Source organism: Oryctolagus cuniculus, chromosome 8 (assembly GCF_051225735.1).
Source record: "Oryctolagus cuniculus isolate XC-2025 breed Fujian yellow rabbit chromosome 8, ASM5122573v1, whole genome shotgun sequence".
NCBI classification, from domain to species: Eukaryota; Metazoa; Chordata; class Mammalia; order Lagomorpha; family Leporidae; genus Oryctolagus; species Oryctolagus cuniculus.
Genome location: NC_142874.1, coordinates 25266095 through 25288504, shown reverse-complemented (window position 1 = coordinate 25288504; position 22410 = coordinate 25266095). Strand labels below are relative to the sequence as shown.

At 41.2% G+C, this 22410-nt stretch overlaps 1 protein-coding gene across 1 annotated transcript in view; it reads left to right on the top strand.

Moving 5' to 3' along the window:
* The window catches only part of LOC149124932 (cationic amino acid transporter 3-like), a 29069-nt gene extending 14920 nt beyond the window's left edge, over positions 1 to 14149 (top strand). Inside the window, exon 4 of the mRNA XM_089302197.1 lies at positions 14018 to 14149. The gene's annotated coding sequence lies outside the window, so the exon portion shown is untranslated. The remainder of the gene's footprint in view (positions 1 to 14017) is intronic.
* The last annotated feature ends 8261 nt before the right edge of the window (positions 14150 to 22410 follow it).

Below are 22410 nucleotides of genomic sequence, written 5' to 3'. Positions count from 1 at the left end.
GGTGGGCATTCCTCAATGTCAGCTAATACCTCTGTCAAGTTCATCTCTGTGTGAGCTAAAAAATCCCCAGTTCTGTTTCTTCATCTCCACGGCAAATGTCCTTCTTTGAACTGTCGCTGCTCAGAAGCTTTCCAGACAGTGTTTTTTAAAGACTGGGAGTGGGGGGAGGGGAGGCACTGTGGTATAGCAGGTAAAGCCACTGCCTGCAGTGCCAGCATCCCATATGGGCGCCGGTTCTAGTCCCAGCTGCTCCACTTCCGATCCAGCTCTCTACTAATGGCCTGGGAAAGCAGTAGAAGATGGCCCATGTCTTTGGGCCCCTGCACCCCCATGGGGAGACCTGGAAGAGGCTCTTGGCTCCTAACTTTGGATCAGCATAGCTCTGGCCATTGCGGCCACTTGGGGAGTGAACGAGCAGATGGAAGTCCTCTCTATGTCTCTTTTTCTCTTGCTCTCTCTATGCCTCTGCCTCCAAATAAATAAATCTTTAAAAAAGAAAAGACTGGCCCGCACCGCGGCTCACTAGGCTAATCCTCTGCCTTGCGGCGCTGGCACACCGGGTTCTAGTCCCGGTCGGGGTGCCAGATTCTGTCCCGGTTGCCCCTTTTCCAGGCCAGCTCTCTGCTGTGGCCAGGGAGTGCAGTGGAGGATGGCCCAAGTGCCTGGGCCCTGCACCCCATGGGAGACCAGGATAAGTACCTGGCTCCTGCATTCGGATCAGCGCGGTGCGCCGGACGCGGCGGCCATTGGAGGGTGAACCAATGGCAAAGGAAGACCTTTCTCTCTGTCTCTCTCTCTCACTGTCCACTCTGCCTGTAAATAAAAAAAAAAAAAGACTTGGAGTGGATACTGCTTTTCTGAACTTCTCCTGATTCTTTTCCCAGAGTGTCCTCAAGGAGGGCTGGATTGTAACAGCTGTGCCCAATTTCATACAAGCTCCAGTTCTCAGGTCTGCCTGTGGGTCCAGGTTATTTAAACTAAGCTTATGAGTTGCAGTCCCTGCAGGAAAGCCACAATTTCTTCTTGCAATGTACGATTTTGGGGGAATTAACCTTGTCCCTTCTCACTTTCTCCTCCCATTCATGTGCTGATGCTAGTTTGTTAGCTATTCTGTGATATTTGATTCTTGCCATGACATTTGAGGTTTTATTTTTTTAAATATTTATTTTTTTATTTGAAAGTCAGAGTTACACAGAGAGCAAAGGAGAGACAGAGAGAAAGAGGTCTTCCATCTGATGGTTCACTCCCCAGTTGGTCGTAATGGCTGGAGCTGCGCCGATCTGAAGCCAGGAGCCAGGAGCTTCTTCTGGGTCTCCTATGAAGGTGCAGGGGCCCAAGGACCTGGACCATCTTCTGCTGCTTTCCCAGGCCACAGCAGAGAGCTGGAATGGAAGAGGAGCAGCTGGGATTAGAACCGGCACCCATATGGGATGCTGGCACTGCAGGCAGCAGCTTTACCCACTACACCACAGAGCCGGCCCCAAGGTTTCATTTTTTTAAAACACAACAAAACACACAAACTTCTAAGGAAATAAGTAGATTCAAATAAATTTCAAATGCAGGGAAAGATGTTTCCTTATTTCTTTCAAGAGACTTATCTAGAATTCAATTGTGGCATAGCTAGGATTCCTGTCTTTTAAATATCATGAACATATCTTTATTAATGTACCATGCTATCATTCTGATCTGAATATAGGAAAATGTTCAGTGTCCACTTCTTGTAAAGCTTAAAATAGGTGAAAATATTAGTTGAAATCAGTGTGGGTTAGGACAGTTCATGTAATTTTCATATTGAGATTATAAGATATCCACACTTGATAAATTAGGCAAGCATGTAGAACATCCAAGAATGAGTAAAAGGTACTTGATTATAAAACAGATTCCCTCTGGGAAATCATTTGAACAACTCCAGGAGGTTTCTGTGGCCAGAACTGCCCACGGTGATAGTGGAAAGTGGATTCTTACTTCTGTGCCCGCCCCAATGGTTTTCTACTGTTTGTCTGTAGTCATGCTTGAAAACAGTAACTCACCAGGGCCTTTGATGGGTATAAAGTGTTGCGACCTCCCCCTCCTGGGATTCCTTCCTTCGGAGTGTCTCTGGACGTCTTACAAACTGTCTTGGGTAAATTACAACAGTATAAATGATTCATATTCAAAAAGAGTTTTAGGTTTCATTAAACTTTGTTTTATAACTTTGTCAAACCAATGTTTAAGAAAGTTATACTGCCATAGTTCTGATGATCTGGGGTTACTTTAAAATTTCCTGTATGTGGGTGAAATGGTCATCTTTCTATTTTATTATTGTGTATAGCCCTTAGCTACATGCTCACTAAACTAGGATCTTTGCAATTTTTACTTGTTGAACTCTTTATTTGGTGGTGCATTAAGCCCTTGATTACAATGAGAATTAAAAATATGTTACCTTGAAAACTTAAAGAAGGAAGGAGGGGGGCAGAGAGGGAGGAAGAAGGGAATATCATTGTGTTCTTAGATTTTTGTCAGTGAATGACATTGAATCTGTTAAAAACTAAATAACTAGAAATTAATGAATCAATTAAAGAAAGAAATGTAAACTGAGGAGACAGTAAGTTTATCCTGGATTTACACTGAATCTGTTAAAAACTAAAAAATGAACAATTGATTAATGAATGGATGAATTGATTTAAACATGTTAATTGTTTGAGAAGATAGTAAGTGTATTCTGATGGGCCTTTATGCAATATGACTGGTGCTATCATGTAGTAGGCTAAGCTTCCACCTGCAGTAATGGCATGCCACATGGGCGCTGGTCCAAACCCCGGCTGCTCCTCTTCCCATCCAGCTCTCTGCTGATGGCCTGGGAAAGCAGTAGAAGATGGCCCAAGGACTTGGGCCCCTGTACCCACATGGGAGACCTGGAAGAAACTCCTTGGCTTCTGGCTTCAGATTGGCCCAGCTCCAGTTGCTGCGGCCATTTGGGGAGTGAACAAGCAGGTGGAAGACCTTTCTCTCTGCCTCTCCTTCTCTCTGTTTGTAACTTTACCTCTCAAATAAGTAAATAAAATCTTAAAAAAAAGTATAGGGGCCGGCGCCGTGGCACAGTAGGTTAATCCTCTGCTTGTGGTGCCAGCATCCCATATGGGCACTGGTTCTAGTCCCAGCTGCTCATCTTCCCATCCAGCTCTCTGCTGTGACCTGGGAAAGCAGTAGAAGATGGCCCAAGTCCTTGGGCCCCTGTACCCGGGTGGGAGACCATAAGAAGCTCCTGGCTCCTGGCTTCAGATTGGCGCAGCTCCAGCCGTTGTGGCCACTTAGGGAGTGAACCAGTGGGTGGAAGACCTTTCTCTCTGTGTCTCCCTCTCACTGTCTGTGACTCTACCTCTCAAATAAATAAATAAAAATTTAAAAAAATAGTATAGAAACATTACATGATGCCCATATTTATGTACAATTTTATTTTTCAGTTAAAAATAAAATGCTTTAAAAATTTAATAAATATCTGTAGGAACCCCCTAAAATGATTCTGAAAAATAAATAGATAGTTGCAAATCCTTTCAGTTGGCATTTGAATTTCTGTTCATCAAGTTTAATTAGCTAGGACATAATCCTTTATTATGAAGATTGGCATTAAAAGAACCTAGTAAGCAATTCTCCTAGAAGCGTCTAATAGAGTATGAAAGTTACATCAACTTGGAATATTGTGTGTTTTATTTTAAACATGCATTTTACATTTATATCATTTTTGTATGTCTTTGAAAGCATGGTTATCACCTACTTTCTTAAGTTGTACTAATTTCCTAAACTATAGTATAATTTTAAAAAAGTTTCTTGGAAACTCTTTCTCATTACATTATCGTATATCTTTGAGTAAAAGTAAAAAAGAACTGTATTTTAAATTATTTTCTGACACCGTGAATCACTAAATGTTAAAAGTTTGGATTGGGTTACATAACAGTTGATAGTAATACAATGTATGTTGGTCAGATGAAAAACATGTGTTGCAATACTTACTCACATGCAAAGTGAGAAAGATGTTGGAACTGAGACCATCAGTCTGATGGATGGGAATATCTGGTGACTTGGTTAAAAGTAATCCTTAATAACACTAAATTATCCTTTTGGTTTACAGTTAGAAGATTTTTTTCCATCTTAGACAAAGTCCAAGTCCACAAAGTGAAAAATATATTTAAATAAAAGAATATTGATTTATTATTTAGCTTTAGGATTTATATATTTGTTTATTTGAAAGTGTGACAGAGATAGGGAGAGACACAAAGAGGTCTTCCATCTGCTGATTCACTTTCCAAATGTCTGCACTGACTAATACTGGGACAGAATGAAGCCAGGAACCTTCAACTGTCTCTGGGTCTCCAACATGAGTGGCAGGGCCCCAAATATGGGGCCATTTACTGCTGTCTCCCAGATGTGTTAGCAGGAAACTGGACTAAAATCAGAGGTGGGACATGAGCCCAGATACTTTCAAATGGAGTGCCAGCCTCCCAAGAGGAGGCTTACCCTGCTGTATCATGATGCCAGTGCCTAACATAACTTAAACTGCAGAATGGTGAGATGTGAAACCATCACCACTGGTACTAGCTTGATAGTTATAGAAGTTATAGGGGCTGGCGCATGCAGAAGCATGAAGCAAGACCCCTACCTTTCACCTTACACAAAAATCCACTCAACATGGGTTAAAGACCTAAATTTACGACCCGACACCATCAAATTATTAGAGAACATTGGAGAAACTGTGCAAGACATAGGCACTGGCAAAGACTTCTAGGAAAAGACGCCGGAAGCACAGGTGGTCAAAGCCAAAATTAGCAATTGGGATTGCATCAAATTGAGAAGTTTCTGTACTGCAAAAGAAACAGTCAGGAAAGTGAAGAGGCAACCAAAAGAATGGGAAAAAATATTTGCAGACTATGCAACTGATAAAGGATTAATAACCAGAATCTACAAAGAAATCAAGAAACTCCACAACAACAAAACAAACAACCCACTTAAGAGATAGGCCAAGGACCTCAATAGACATTTTTCAAAAGAGGAAATCCAAATGGCCAACAGACCTGAAAAAATGTTCAGGATCACTAGTAATCAGGGAAATGCAAATCAAAACCACAATGAGGTTTCACCTCACCCCGGTTAGAATGGCTCACATACAGAAATCTACCAACAACAGATGCTGGCGAGGATGTGGGGAAAGAGACACTAACCCACTGTTGGTGGGAAAGCAAACTGATCAAGCCACTATGGAAGTCAGTCTGGAGATTCCTCAGAAACCTGAATATAACCCTACCATACAATCCAGCCATCCCACTCCTTGGAATTTACCCAAAGGAAATTAAATTGGCAAACAAACAAGCTGTCTGCACATTAATGTTTATTGCAGCTCAATTCACAATAGCTAAGACCTGGAACCAACCCAAATGCCAATCAACAGTAGACTGTATAAAGAAATTATGGAACATGTACTCTATAGAATACTATACAGCATGTACTCTGTAGAATATTATACGGCAGTCAAAAACAATGAAATCCAGTCATTTGCAACAAAATGGAGGAATCTGGAAAGCATCATGCTGAGTGAAATAAGCCAGTACCAAGGGGACAAATATCATATGTTCTCCCTGATCAGTGACAACTAACTGAGCACCAAAGAGGAAACCTGTTGAAGTGAAATGGACACTATGAGAAAAAAATGACATCATCAGCCCTTGTCCTGAGTGTTGATGTATAACTTAATACTTTATCCCTTTTAGTATTTTTTTTGTTCTAATGAATACTATTGGTTGAACTCTGTAATTAACACACAATTATTGTTAGGTGCTTAAATTGAACTGAAAAGTGATCTCTGTTAAATATGGAGTGGGAATAAGAGAGGGAGAAGAAGTATAATTTGGGACATGCTCATTCTGACTTGCCCCAAATGGTAGAGTTAGAAACGTGCCAGGGGACTCCAATTCAATCCCATCAAGGTGGCATGTATCAATGCCATCTCAGTAGTCCAAGTGATCAATTTCAGTTCACAATTGATCATACTGATAGGTTTAAGAGTCAAAGGGATCACATAAACAAGGCTAGTGTCTGCTAATGCTAACTGATAGAATTAAAAAGGTAGAGAATGATCCAACATGGGAAGTGGGATACACAGCAGACTCATAGAATGGCAGATGTCCTAAACAGCACTCTGGCCTCAGAATCATCCCTTAAGGCATTCCGATCTGGCTGAAGAGCCCATGAGAGTATTTTAGGCATGGAAAGCCAAGACACTCTGGCAAAAAAAACAAAACAAAACAAAACAAAACAAAACCCTAAATGAAAGATCTCTGGGAGTGAGATCCCAGTGGAAAAAACGGGCCATCAAAGAAGGATGTACCTTTCTTTGAAGGGAGGAGAGAACTTTCACTTTGACTATGACCTCGTCTAAATAAGATTGGAGTCTGCGAACTCAAAAGGCTTCCATAACCTTGGCATCTCATGACAAGAGCCTAGGGTGATTACTGACGCCATAAACAAGAGTGTCAATTTGTTAAGTCAACAACTGGAGTCACTGTGCATTTACTCCTCATGTAGGATCTCGGTCCTTAATGTGTTGTTCAATGTGAATTAATGCTATAACTAGTTCTCAAACAGTATTTTATACTTTATGTTTCTGTGTAGGTGCCAACTGTTGAAATCTTTACTTAATATATACTAAATTGATCTCCTGTATATAAAGATAATTGAAAATGAATCTTGATGTGAATGGAATGGGAGAGGGATCGGGAGATGGGAGGGTTACGGGTGGGAGGGAAGTTATGGGGAGGGGGGAAGCCATTGTATCCATAAGCTGTACTTTGGAAATTTATATTTACTAAATAAAAGTGAAAAAAAAAAAAAGAAGGTACAGGGGCTGACACTGTGGCTCACTTGGTTAACCCTCTGCCTGTGGTGCTGGACCGGGTTCTAGTCCAGTTGCACCTCTTCCAGTCCAGCTCTGGCTGTGGCCCCGGGAAGGCAATGGAGGATGGCCCAAGTGCTTGGGCCCTGCACCCCCATAAGAGACCAGGAGGAAGCACCTGGCTCCTGGCTTCAGATCAGCACAGTGCCGGCCGTAGTGGCCATTTGGGGGGTGAACCAACAGAAGGAAGACGTTGCGCTCTCTCTCTCTCTCTGTCTATAACTCTACCTGTCAAATAAATTTAAAAAAAGAAATTATAAATACAAGTTACGTAAACAAGAATAAAATTGTGCAGACAAAAGCATCCTTGACACCGTATCTCCTAGAATATCACTTGTGGTGTCCTCTGGTCTGGGACAGGTAGCATTAGGCTGTCACCACTGCTACCTCTGGCTCTTGATTTTAGCACAGGGTCAAAGCCTGGAGCGAAATTACTCAGGTTCACAGCTTGCTTTGCACTCATCTGTGTGACCTTTGGTCATTAACTCGAACTTCCTGGGTCTCTGTTTTATTTTCTTTTAAACAATTTATTTATTTGAAAGAATGACTTAGAGAGGGAGGGACACACACTGAGAGAGAGAGTGAGAAAGAGAAGGAAATTTTCCATCTACTGGTTCACCTCTCAGTGATCCAAGGCAAAACCAGGAATCAGGAACTGTCTCCAAGTCTTGCACATGGCTTGGTTTGCAGGTACCTGAGTGCTTGGACCATCACCCACTACCTCCCAGGTGCATTATCACGAAACCAAATCAGAAGCAGAGTAGTCACAACTCTGATTGGTGTGTTGATATGGGATGCAGGCATCCCAAGAGGTGTCTTCATCCACTGCAGCACAACACCCATTATTTTTATTCATTTGTATGTATTCTTTGAAAGTCACAGGGACAGAGACAGACAGACAGACAGACAGAGATGCCCCATCTGCTGTTTCACTCTTTGAATATCTGAAATAGCCAGGGTTGGTCCAGGCCACTCCTGGGGGACTAGGAACTGAGGCCTCCCAGGTGGATGGCAGGGACCCCAGTACTTGAGCCATCACTTGCTGCCTCCCAGGGTGTGCAGTAGCAGGAAGCTGGAGTCAGGGGCAGAGCTGAGACTTGAACTCAGTCGCTCCATCGTGGGAGTGCCTCTGTGCCTAATGCCCACGTCTGTTTCTTTACCAATGGGCAATTTGGGGGAACTGAATTGACACATCTTGGCCTTGGTGTTCTTAAGACCTGGCCTGGGCCTTGGTGTTATCCTGTTAGAAATAAAAAAAAAAATAGAATGTTAATATCAGACAAGGTCATTCTGTGCTTTTGATAAAGAGACACAAGATGAGAGCAATTGATAATATTGTCTAAGTGAAGATAAAGGAAAATCTCCCTATGCAGACTTCAGAATTCCTGGTGATATGAGTGACTGCTACTTCATTAGCCTTATGTAACCTGTCTTCCTTCTAGAACTTGCTGACCAATATACTCAGTTACAGGATCAACTCTGCCTCATGACAGGACCTGATCCAGAATGAAACCTGGCTTTTTGGAGCCTTATCCCAAATCATCTTCGTAAATCCCAAATCCTGTAGATTCTTTGAATCAGGCTACAGAATGCCCTATAACTCTCCTTGCCTCTCCTTAATGCAGCAAGGATTAAACCTGACTTGTGCAACCATTCATGCCTCTGATAGGGACTTTGGAGTGCATGTCAATGATGACAGTAGTAATACTTCATAAGGTTTTTATGAGGCTAAAATTAATTAGTGTAAAGGACTCAGAACATGCATGATTTGAAAGAAAAAAAGAGAGTGAAGAAATGAAATGGTGGCTGGCATTGTGGCACAGTGAGTTAAGCCATTGCTTGTGATGTAGGCATTGCATATTCAAGTACTGGACCAGGGCCATTCGCGAGTGAAGCAGTGGATGGAAGATTCTCTCTCTCTCTCTCTCTCTCTCTCTCTCTCTCTCTCTCACACACACACACACACACACACACACACACACACTTGCTCTCTGTCTCTCTCTATTCTGAAACTATGTCTTTGAAATAAATAAAATAAACACTAAAAAATAAAATAAAGGTGTTATTGGCCATCAGTGCTCCTGTCTGATGCTTTTCCTGTAACTTTTGACTTGTATCCATCGAGTTTCTTCTCCTAGAGACTTTCCATCTCCTGCAGCATCCCTGCCCTCAGTGGTTCAGGCCACAGACTGGTAATTCCTTTGTCTCCTAGTGCCCAGGAAAGCCCATGAAAACTAGTGTCTTGCCAAATAATTGCCCTCTAGTTTCTTGAAAATGGCAAATGTCCTCACTTATTTAGTAGGGGTGAACTGAACATTGCTTTGCTAATGCCAGTTTGGGGATATCTCAAAAAGAATGTCCCTGTTTCTCATCCTCATTACTGATTTCTTCTGCTGATCATCCACGCTGGGAAACAGTGACACACAGACCTGGTCCCACCAGGCACTGCTGCTGGGAGTCTTAGCTGTGCTTTCGCTTGGAGTTGTCAGGATTGCAAGGTTGACAGGGCTCTCTCCCTGGGCTGCTGGCAGGTAGAAGTCTTTTCTACCCTTTTGTAGAGACAGAGGGTTTCCCTGCCTTGCTGGGGACAGCTTTATTTCTACCCCATCCAATGGCAGTATGACTATGTATATCACACTCATTCTTGGTCTGTTGATGCTTTCTTTGGCCCACTTGTCTATATGTGGACAACATGATAAACAAGACTTAAAAGACATGCTCATCCCTTTCTGCCTGATTCTGGTTTTGAACCTCGTCCCTCCTTTTATGAGGATACCAGGGATCCTGGGTAACAGCCACCCTAATGGCCTCACTGTACCTGATTCTCTCCATAGAGACCCTCTTTTGAAATAAGCTCACACTGTGTGGTCGTAAAGGTTGCCCCTTCAAACAATGAATTTTGAGAGCAGCAACCCATAATCATTGTTACCTGAATTTAAAATAAAACTGTAGAGTTTGAAAGTCATGGTTGTCTTCTCAGAAAAAGAAAAAGGTGTCTAAGAATTAGTTAAACCATAACTTTTATTTTTTTTTTAAAGATTTATTTCCTTATTTGAAAGTCAGAGCCACACAGAGAGAGGAGAGGCAGAGGGATAGAGAGGTCTTCCATCTGATGGTTCACTCCCCAATTGGCCGCAATGGCCGGAGCTGCACTGATCTGAATCCAGGAGTCAGGAGCTTCTTCTGGGTCTCCCACGCAGGTGCAGGGGCCATCTTCTTACTGCTCTCCCAGGCCATAGCAGAGAGCTGGGTTGGAAGAGGAGCAGCTGGGACTCGAACCGGCACCCATATGGGATGTCGGCACTAACGGCGTTAACCCGCTGCAGCACAGCACTGACCCCATAACTTTGATTTTGCTAAGATGATTCTTGAAAGGGCAGTGTAGGGGCCGGCGCTGTGGCACAGCAGGTTAAAGTCCCAGCCTGCAGTGCCAGCATCCCATATGGGCATTGGTTTGGGTCCTGGCTGCTCTACTTCTGATCCAGCTCTCTGTTATGGCCTGGGAAAGCAGTAGAAGATGGCCCAGGTCCTTGGACCTCTGCACCCACATGGCTCCTGCCTTTGGATCAACTCAGCTCCTGCAGTTGTGGCCATTCGGGGAGTGAACCAGTGAATGGAAGACCTCTCTCTGTCTCTACCTCTCTCTGTAACTCTTTCAAATAAATAAAATAAATCTTAAAAAAAGAATTAAAAAAAAAAGGCAGTGTGATGAGGAATATGCCACGGTGTAGACAGACTGTGGGGTTACTGGTTGAGTAAGAAGTGGTATCATTCATGTCACCCCTGGGCTACACCTTCAAACCTAAATGACAGTTTCATTCTTGGGAAGACAACTCCCCTTTGTAATTATCGAGGATTTTCTTTAGTGGAGCCAGAAGTTGCTTGGGTCACTCATGTTTTCTTGTGAGACCCACAGAGGCGTGCATTTGCTGCATCATTTTAAGAGTCCCAGGTAGTTCTGGGGTGGACCAAGAAGCACATCTCATAAAGCAAGTGGCAGCTGCATGCTCCTAGGGAGGAAGCAGACCGTGTCATAGTCACACTGAAATCTGACTTTCATTAGATTTGTCTTGGACCAGTGGAGCTTAAGACTTCAAGGACATTTTTTTGAAAATGTGTTTTACAAAAAGTAAAGATTTGATTTAGACCAAGAAAATGTCCATTTGTGTATGTGTGTCTCTGTGTGTGTCTATTTGCTTGCATCACTTTTAAACAATTTAAAGGACAGCTTATTTTTGGAGCCCCTGGGGGCCTACTCTATAAGCTTTTTTTTCCTGAAGTATTTTTTTTTCTGACAAGCTTTTTGTTTTATCCATTTCTCAAAATTTGGCATCTTTTCTGGCTTCTAGAATTTCAGTTCCCATCTTAGAGGCACCAGACCCATCTCTTCCTGGGTTCACATGGGCTCTTGCTACCTGGTGTTAAACCTTAGTTGTACCTCATCAAGTGCCCTGCTCCACGTTTCATCCTGGAAAATGGAAACTCGATTATTATAAATTCTTTATATGAGGGCACCTCAAAAAGTATGTGGGGAAAAGGATGGAAACAAAATATAGGATAATTTTGGTGCAAAAGTTTTTGAGACTTTTTTCATAACTTTCAATTTCCGTGCACTTTTGAAGCCCTCTGTTCCATTTGATCAGCTCTGTGTGCTTTAGTGAACAGATTCTTCTTTTTTAATTTTAGAATACAATATTAGTGCACTTATAACTGATGATTTGGTGATGTATTTTCTTCTGGGACCATGGGATGCTTAGAATGTCTTTTCTCCTGTGTTCTACCACGATTTTCATCCTTATACTTTTTACTATTCTTTCAATATAATATGATTTTAAATAAAATTTGCAATACAATTGCTATGTTCCATGTGAGTTAAAAGTTTTGGAGCAGTAAGAATATGAATGGAAGTATGCTATACTAATACAAGATCTTACGACTGCTATTTGAATCAGTCTCATGTAATCATTTGTTTGGCTGTTCCATTGTGTTCTCTTATAAATAAGTCACAAGTACGTTATTATTTCCTTTCCAAGGCTCAACAAAATACAGAAAATATTGTGAAAAGCCTTCAGTCAATACACTTAACTTGATATGACCCGTAATCCTGTGGCCTTTCCTCTGCTTTTGGATGCATCTCCACCCATGAAGTATGTTGTGGACCCACCCACGTGGCTCTGAATGTAGGCGCACCTCTGTCTCAGCAGTGATCATATTAGGTAGTAAGCACTAATGTCTGCTCTTTTTCCCTCTCTTCTCTTTCCTCCTCTTCCTTCCTTCTCATTCTCTTCTTCCCTCCTTTCTCACTCTCCTCTTCCCTTTCTTCCTTCTCCTTCTTCTTCAACAGACTTTCTCACTGTACTCTTAGGTTATTGAAGTCAAAGCTGATGATTGTTTGAAATAGCAGAACTAGCACAGTGCCCATTACTTAATACACACTTGGACCCTGCACCCGCATGGGAGACCAGGAGAAGCACCTGGCTCCTGGCTTCGGATCAGCACGGTGCACCAGCCACAGCGGCCATTTCGGGGGTGAACCAACGGAAAGGAAGACCTTTCTCTCTGTCTCTCTCTCTCACTGTCCACTCTGCCTGTCAAAAAAAAAAAACTGTTGAATTAAGCAAAGAATGTGTAAACCAGTAAAAAAAGAAATATATGGGGGCATGAATAGTTCATATGAAAACAGATTTTTTTTTCTTTCTGTTCTTGTCACTATTAAATGCTTTTAGAAAGGCATATGAAGAATTCAGTATCAGTACCGAACAAGCATCCTTTAGATTTAGAACAATGACTAGATATGGGTTTCAGGAGGGGAAATAAACACGTTTTTCAGGAAATTGCCAAGTAGTTTGAAATACAGGCTAAAAGTGCCAGCCAGAAAGTTACAGAATGCAAAGGAACATAAAAATCAGTGAAGGCAATATCGTGCAAGCCATTTACACACATATGAGAAGCTGTAATGACAGTGTTTGGACCTGCTGTCATAGAAAGAGAGAAAATAATGAAAAGTAGAAGTAGAGCCATTTTCGCTTTTGTTGCTCCATCAATGAAGGGCCACTTCTGCATAGATAAACAAAGTGCTAGTGGGCATCCTTTCTCTGGTTCTCTGCCTTTCATCCTGGAGAATGAAAGTAGCAGGTCGTCAAAATGTAACTCTAGGCCAGTGAAGCACACCTGGCTGCTCTCCTGGGCTGTAGGTGTGGGGTGTGAATGAAGGAAGAGATGACAGGGAGACGTCGGTGTGCATGTGGTTCTGTAAAGGGCAGCCTGGTTAATAGAAAGAACTAGAAAAGGAAAACAGCAGGCGGGCTTTGTTCCTGTGATTTCTTGCATGAGAATTTTCGTGTTTCATGCATGACACATGAGGTAAAGTTACTCACCCTTGCAAAAGCATGCACTCTGAAATCTTTCCAGACTTTCTCAAAACTTCGGTGATGCGAATGCCACTGCGGCACGCTGAGTCACGCTGCTGCTCGTGATGTCGGCATCCCACATTGGAGGCTGGTTCCAGTCCCAGAGGCTTTGCTTCCAGTCCATCTCCCTGCTCCTGCACCTGTGAAAGCAGCAGATTGTGGCTCAAGTTGTTGGATCCTCGCTATCCACTCTGGAGGCCCAACTGGAGCTCCTGGCTCCTGGCTTCAGCCTGACCCTGCAGCCCCTGCTGTTGTGGACATTTGGAAAGTGAACCAGTGGATGGAAAATCGCCCCTGCCCCGTCACTCTTTCTTTCAAATCAATCAACCAATCAATCAATCTTAAAAAAAAAAAAACAAAAAAAACAAAAAAAAAACAAGAAAATGCCTTTGGTGAACTGTCAACCAGATACATCTGTCCAAAAGGAAATGCCTGAATGCCTGCTTGGTTTGGTCAGTCTGTCTTTCAGTCTATCTATCTGAAATATCTATGTGTATTATATACGTGAACATATATGCACACACATATACTTCCCTTTTTAAAACCCCTAAGTTGTAACAAACTTTAAAAAAAAAAACTTTTAAAAATAGTCTGTATATATATTTCAAATATAATATAGATGAACTGAACAAGTTCATTTGGGTAAACTAACCAGACCTTGTTTGGAATTTCTTACCCATTTTAGGAGATAGACTTTCTTTTCTATCTACGTGTAATAATCTGAAGTACAGAAGGAACAAACAGCTATCAGGAATCCTCTCTCGGTAAATCCGTGCTTGTGGCTGGTGGTCATCGTATACAAACCTCAAACTGAGTGAGTAGCTCCTGCTGTCACTGGAGATACAGTTTTATTTATTATTCCTATTTTTAGGGAGTGGGTATCTCCTATGGGGCATGAACAATGATGTTTGATTATTTACTTCCAGACTGTTAAAAGCTCAAATTCGGTGTAGCCCCTTGTTAGAGCAAAGAATTTGAACTCGCCTGCCTGTAAACGTTGCTTATGATTTGGAGTAGAGAGTCCTGCACCTGTCAGCAGCATCCCCAGTGCCCTGCCCCATCCTGTCTCCTGCTCTCAGCATCAGTACACTGATAGGTGCTCAGAGACCCCAGGTGGGCTGTGAAGATTCCCTCACCTGGGGCCTGGCCACAGGCAGACTGGTGTTGACTGTGCCTCCCATTAATTTTTCTCGTATGACCTAGTTACATTTGGCTTTTTTTTTTTTTTTAAATCTTCTTTCCCGGATACAGAGTAAACTTTAATCTCATGTTTCTCACTCTGTTCAGTTACAATTTTCAGTTATCTGGGGGAAAAAAGAAATTTTCCTTTTTTAAAAATGCTATTTAGTTAGGCAGAGTGAGAGAGAGAGAGAGAGAGGAGAGAAAGAAAGAGAAAGAGAGATTGACTCCCTAAATGCCCACAAAGTCCAGGACTAAGCTGAGCTAAACCAGGAGGCAGAAACTCAGTCTGGGTCTCCCACATTGGTGGCAGGGACTCAGCCACTTGAGCCATCACTGTTGCCTCCCAGGGTGAGCATTTGCCTGAAGCTGAAGTTAGGAGCCGGGCAGGGAACCCAGGGATAAGATACAAGATGGAATGTCTTGACTGGTAAGACAAATACTTGCCCTTTAAAATATTTTATAATATTTTATTTGTCCTTTTCTTGTTCCACATACAAGAGAACATGAACAGATCAGATCACGAGAGGAATATCTAATAAGACAGAGACATGATTGGAAAATTTGGATGAGTATTTTAAGGACCCAGGTTCGGAAGCCAGTCTGTTTTCTGTTTGTAAGCTTCTGTATTATGTTAAACATTTAATCATGAGCTGGACACTTCATACTGTTTTATAGACATAGTCTTGTAAAATTGCAAAATTCCAATTTTATTAAGTTGTGCACATTCTGTACCTTTACTGAATAATTGATTAGTTATAACACTGAAAATAAGCCATTTATGGAATAAGTAAGTCCTCTCTCTCCGGCCTCTACATTTGATGTCAGTCTTTTGTTCATATTGAAAGTGTTTTAGCTGAGAAGCTTGGAGAACTAGGTTCCTTGTTAGTTAAGTCATGTCTTCTTGGTGTAATTAAGAAAAAATACTCAGAAGTTACTCTGCCTTTGATATTTTCTGCTTCCTTGTTATCTGTTGCTTGCAAATCTCTCTCTCTCTCTCTCTCTCTCTCTCTCTCCCTCCCTCCCTCCCTCCCTCCCTCCCTCTCTCTCTCTCTTTTGTGTTCTTTCTCTTGCCCTGTTTTTCTTTGTTTTGAAATCAGGTACTCTTAGAGCTGACTTGAGTTTTTGCAACTGTGAATCAGAGCCCCATCTTCTGGGTTTTTTTAAACCAGTAAATAAAATAACCCAGAGCTGCAGCTGGGGGTTGAACAGTGGAGCTTTGCTGCTTCTCCACCTTGCAGAAACAACAGCAGTTCTGAAATGTGACCGTTCTTTCAGTATTTCCAGGTTTCAGGTGATAGATTATTTCCTTTTTCAGGTCTTCTTATAAAAAGGTAAACTAATACAATTGATAGAGACTAATGACTTTAGTCTGGAGCGTGAAGCTGAGTCCCCAGGTTTCAAAGTTAGGCTCTGCCACTGTCCGGCTGTGTGGCTTTGGCAAGGTGTTAGTGCCCTCATAGTATCACGGCCTCATCTTCCCATTAGTAAGAATGGACAGATGAGATAATTATGGAGATGATTTAAGGAATTAATAGATCAGTGTCTTCCCCATTGAAATTGATCAATAAATGTTAGCTTGTGTCCTCTGCTTAGGATAGCATGTAATGTATGTTGGCCATACGGAAAAGATTTGTTGAATGTGTGAGTGAATCATGTACCATCAGCACCTGGTGCATTTTTTGAGGTTTCTGTTTGAGTTTCTTGTAGAAGTAAGACATTCAGAATCTGTCTTTGAGCTTGTAACTTTCAGGTCAGTTCCATGCTGGACAAATCAATTAGATAATACCCTTAATTTTTATTTGCAATAGTGAAACATAGCTTTTGCAAATGATTACCCTGGATATAAAAATGAGAAATGATTAATATTTTCTCTACTTGAGTGAACACTGCTGCCTCCCAGGTTCTGCATTAACAAGAAGATAGAGGTAGATGCTGGAGCAATTTTAACAACTTCAGTGCCATTCTACTATGATTAAGTGTACTGCTACTTAACACCGTTTGCACATGTATTGAAAGGGATCCATACAGTCCTCTGAATTTCTAATGCTTGGACAGATACAGACACACACACACACGCACACATAGAACTAAAGCTATTTATTGACAAATTAAATCTAGTTTTCTCAACAACTTGAAGTTCAACAAATGTTCTCTGTCTACATTTGTTCCCTCACTTAATTGTTTAAATGAAACCAGATGATCTTTTATTATTAACTGTAATCAAGGTAATCTTACTGTACCTTTCAAATAACAGTCTGCCACAGAAATTGGGATTCCATTTCTTAGCCTGAATTCTTATACAATAAAATACCCACTATTTTTGTTTCATAGTTTCCTCTTCATAATAGCAAGTGGTACCACACTCTCTAATTGGATAATTCATTATAATTTTCCAAAAGCATTTTCACAGGAGGATGAAGGTTGACTCAATATAATTATATTGAATTGCACAACGATTGTATCAAGAAGTCCCTGCTTTCAAATGATATCTGATAATGAAACTGCCAATGCCAGTTGGTGAAAGATGATTGTTATTAAACCCCAATCAGTTTTCACAATGATGAAGGGTTTATACTCCTGAAATCCCCACGCCATTGGAAATCATTTATGAAATATTGAACTTTCAGTTCTACAAATAATATATTGGTATACCTGTTTTTTGGGATTATTAATGATCAATTTCTTTTTTGTTCTAACTGTACTTTTTTTTTTATCAAGGAAGATGCAGAAAACAGCAGTAAATGTCAAGGTATAATTTGTATGGGGAGAGACAGGAGTATTACAGCACTGAGGTTGCCACAGTGAAATCTCTCATTCTGTGGGAGAGGAAATAAAAATAAAATAAAATAAAATAAAATGATTTGAGAGCATTTGAGTTGGGAGTGTCCCATAAACTTCTGGAAGTATACCGGAAATTAGTCTTTTTTCCCTCATAATTCAAACACATTTTGGACATGGGACTGTATCATAAATGCAATTCATTATGAAAACACAAAGATTAATTCTTGTGATTGAAATATTTGAGAAATATTCAGAATAAACTTCCTTTATAGTTTTTTCCCCACTATGGAATCATGACACAAAAAGACTCCTGAGTATTTTAAAAAACCATTGCCATTTTCAAAATCCCATGCATACATTTTTAGCTGTTTTCAAAAAGAAATGTGTAGAAGGCTCTTCTCCCGCTGAGGGGTGAAGTTAATGACTGGGTGGCTACATTTCAATAGACGGTTTACCTTCAACTGTCATAAATATTAGCTGTCTAACTGAACACTATTAATCGGTCCCCAGGAAACTAATTGTTGAAAAGGCTCACAGGTGCTTGTAGAACCAGAATTATAAGAATGCAGAAAACTGACAGGAAGACAGACTGCTAAGACATTCAGCGTTTTCCTGCCCTTAAGAGATGGTTCGTAGAACCAGTGTCACTGACATCAGTTTACCTTTTAGCACAGTACAAAGAGAGAGGGCTGCAGGCTGTCAAACACTCCAGGAAGTAAGAAAATAGGCCATGTCCTTGAGGTACCACTGAAAAGAATTGTGCCTATTGGACTCTAGAAACCTCAGTTACATTTTAATTTCTTAACCATAATAGTGTCAACTTATTATTTGAAGAAAAAAAAGGCATAGCACATGAAAGGGTCCCTTTTTAATCCAAGGAAGGGGTTTTTATAGTTTTTATTTAATGATTTTTTTTTCATAGATACAACTTTAGGAATATAGTGGTTCTTTCCCCTTTACCCCCTCCCTGCCAGCTCCTATCCCACCTACCTCTCCCTCTCCCATCTCCTCCTTCATTATGGTTCATTTTTAGTTTGACTTTATATACAGAGGACCAACTCCATGCTAAGCATAGACTTCAACAATTTGTACACATGCCCACACGCAATATATAGAGTACAGTTTGGGGAGAAAATTTGCAGTGAGTTCTCATATTATAATTCATTAGGGACAGAGGTCGTCCATGGGGAGCAAGTGCACAGTGACTGCTGTTGTTCCTTTAACAATTAACACTCTTTTTTATGATGTCAGTGATCATCCACGGCTCTTGCCATGGGCTGCCAAGGCTATGGAAGCCTTTTATGACCATAGACGCCATCTATCTTTGGACACGGCTGTTCTCTCCTCCCTTTAGAGAAGAGTGTATCCTTCTTTGATGACCCTTTCTTTCCTCTGAGGTCTCACAGAGATCCAAGGAATGTTAAAATAGGGCAATACTTTTAGTCCTTTACAGTATCAAAGCCCATGGCAGGGTTGGATTTGATAAAATACAAGATTTTGTTTTAAATATTCATTTATTTATTCAAAGACAGAGTTACAGAGATAGAGAGAGAAAGAAACTTCCATCCGCTGGTTCACTCCCGACATGGGGAGCAAGGAACTGCATCCAGGGTTTCCATGTGGTGGCCAGGAGCCAAGTACTTGGGCCATCTTCCACTGCTTTCCCAAGCATGGCAGCAGGAATCAGAAATTATATAAGAGTGATCTCCCCCTGGTCTTCCTTCTCCTTGGAACCCTAGGGAATGTGTGCTCCGAATTTGCCTTTGTTGTCAGTGGCTGGCTGTGATGAATAATATGTCTTTGAGAGTTCATTGCCTTCTCTCAGTAAGAAGATGTTTAAGCCCTACAAGATTCTGGAAGTCAGCTTCTGGAATTCATTTCCCTTTTATTGATTATGCTGATGGTGACACTTATTAGAGGAAAACAACAGGAAATGGAGTCTCCCTCTGTTCCAGCCAGTGTTGGGAGTTTCTGTGAAATGGAATTTTCCTGATCCATTTCAGGTTGAGGCTTCTCCTTTAGCCTGCTTATCTCCTCTTTAGGGCAACATAACCTCTAACCTTTGTGATTTATCTGGAAATTTCTTGAATCTCTGATAACTCTTTCTTATGTGCAGTTTCTGTGTCTTGTAATCTATAGTATTTTACTGTACTCAACAAACTTCCCTCACACTGTTAGAAAATAACTCTTATGTGATGTATAAATAATCTTATTGTATATTTTAGTTTATATATATATAGTTTACAGTTCATGTGCATTTTCACTTTATGTACGTTTTCAATGTATGTTTCTAAATTCTAGAAATTAAAGCAAATTTAACGCAGGAAGAGTTTCTTGTTTAAAATTTGCATTCTCAACCTATCCAATTTAATTTCCTTAATTTCTCAAATTCATTTGTTTTCATGTTTTCCTTTCCAACATCTATCTACTTATAAAAATATCCACAGCAAATACTTACACATTTTAGAACTCTCTCTATATACTTATAGCAAATATACATGATATTTTTACATTTTGGAGTATTATAATTTTGTTACTCTTAAGACCTACATAGTTGTTATTTATATGTAACAATTCTAAAATAGTCTATTGATTAGAGTGTTCTCAGTGATACAAAAATAAATAAATTAGGACTGCCATTTTGGCATAGCAGGTTAAACCGTGCCTACGATGCTGGCATCCCATATGTGTGCCAGTTCCAGTCCTGGCTCCTCCACTTACGATCCAGCTCTCTGGAAATGGCCTTGGAAAAGCAGCAGAGGGTGGCCCAGGGTTTGGGTTCTTGTACCCAGATGGGAGACCCATATGGAGTTCTAGGCTCCTGGCTTTGGCCTGGCCCAACCCTGGCCTTTGCAGCCATTTGGGGTCTGAAGCAGCATATGGAAGATATATCTCTGTCTGTGTTTCTCTCTCTCACTCTCTCTCTCCCCTCCCCGCTCCACCTTTCAAATAAATAAATAAATCTCTACAAAACAAAACAATAATGAATAAGTTGGTTGTTGATAGAAGTAATTCATTATCAAAATACAGCGTGTTTCTATTTCCTGTTGCAAACAGGAGCATTGACTTGTTCTTGTTTGGGAAGACTGAGTAGATCTGTTGTCTCTGGGTTTGGTATCTGTGTGTCCCTGTGTCTTTACAGTCAAGGGTGCTGCTTTGCTCTGCATACAGGGAGGCCTCTAATGGATAAGGACCTCGAGACTTGCTTCAGGGAGGAAAGACTAGGGAAGGCGAGGGTGAGCTTTCTGCTTCTGCTGTTTCCTCCAGTGCCAATGCGCCATATGTTGGGATGGGGTGTCCTGAGCCTCACCACAAGCTCATATTTATTCTGGATCAACACAGTCCAGACTGGGATAAGCACGAATTACTATAGCCATTACTTTTTTTTTTTTTTGACAGGCAGAGTTAGACAGTGAGAGAGACAGAGAGAAAGATCTTCCTTCCGTTGGTTCACCCCCAAAATGGCTGCTACAGCTGGCACGCTGCACAGATCCAAAGCCAGGAGCCAGGTGCTTCCTCCTGGTCTCCCATGCTGGTGCTGGGCCCAAGCACTTGGGCCACCTTCTACTGCCCTCCTGGGCCACAGCAGAGAGCTGGACTGGAGGAGGAGCAACCGGGACAGAACCAGCACCCCAACCGGGACTAGAACCCGGGGTGCCGGTGTCGCAGGTGCAGGATTAGCCTAGTGAGCTGCGGCGCCTGCCGCCATTACTTTTTAGATGAGGAAAGTCAAAGCTTAGTTAGATTCAACAACTTTAAGGCTATGAAATATTCATACCAAGGGAATTTGATGCTGTAACCTCTATTTCTGCTGGTTCCCATGGTTTTGCCAACATATATCATTTTGGTATCTACCTGATGTTTGAGTTCAGCTGACTTTTTGCTTTTGTGTTTTTTGTTTTGTCTTTTGTACACTGTGACATTTTTCTGGCTAACTAGATCTTTCTTTCAATTTGCATGGGTGGATCTTTCATTCTTGCTGAGGTTTTCTCAGAGAGAAAACTAAAATAGTAATAGTTTTGGTATCCTATCACCTCAATTATGTTTTATCTTAATTACATACCTTCAAGCATTCTGGGTGATACCTGCTATGAATACATGGAATACAGATTCAAAGATTAGGTAGTATGTGGAGATAGAATTTTACTACCCATTTTGTTTCTCCCGTGCTATTTCAAGGAATGGAGTTTATTCAAATTGAATTATGTGAAAATTGGAATATTGTTAGGCTTTTGTTAATAACAGTTTCAGATCACGATCTGAAGGAAAACCACCTGAGAGCTGGTTCGTATCTGAGGTCGTCTCAGAGGTTATTTACTTGGCTCAAGGTAGAATTGTAGTCTGCTCAGGAGAGCCATCCTGTGTGTATAAGAACAAATGCTGACAAAACTCCCTGGCATGCCAGGGTGAGAACCAGGTTTGCCATGGTTTGTTGCTAGCAAGTCAGTGACTATGCTGACTGCATTCCCGACAGATGCATGTGTCCATTACAGGTGCTGGCCATGCTTGGCATTTTAGCATCTTTTTCATTGTTGGAAAACTATTTTTAAATTGGGTTTAAAACCATGGCAGAGTTTATTCAAGGGGGATGACATGATGAAGGTCTGTTGTCAAGGATTAACGGAGACCTCACTTCTCTATATATACATATTTTAAATCTGTTTATAATACAGGTACAAATGTAAGTCATGGCTAAGTAAGCTTGATTAATTTTTGTTTCCTCCTGTATTTATTTTTCTCCACAGCTTCCTTTTCCTGTAATCAATTACCTTTAATTTTAAATAGCTATGATAATATTAGATTGTAAAAGGTTATATAGTTATAGTTTATTTTTATTCTTAGTTATAGAACTCTCATTTACAATTTTAATTATTTTGAAAAAATAAAGCTTATTTAAGAGACACAGAGAGGAACACAAATGGAATGAGGTGGAGAGAGAGGGAAGAAAGAGAGAGAGAGAGAGAGAGAAAGGAGTGTTGCTGTGGATTTGTGCTGAGAGGAGGAGCATGGTGAGGGCAAGAAGCACAGAGTCACCACACAGACCCCAGGAGTCTGGTGAAAGTGGGCCAGAAGCGAGCAGCCTGTAGACTCGTTTGTTTCAGTTAGTGCAGCAGC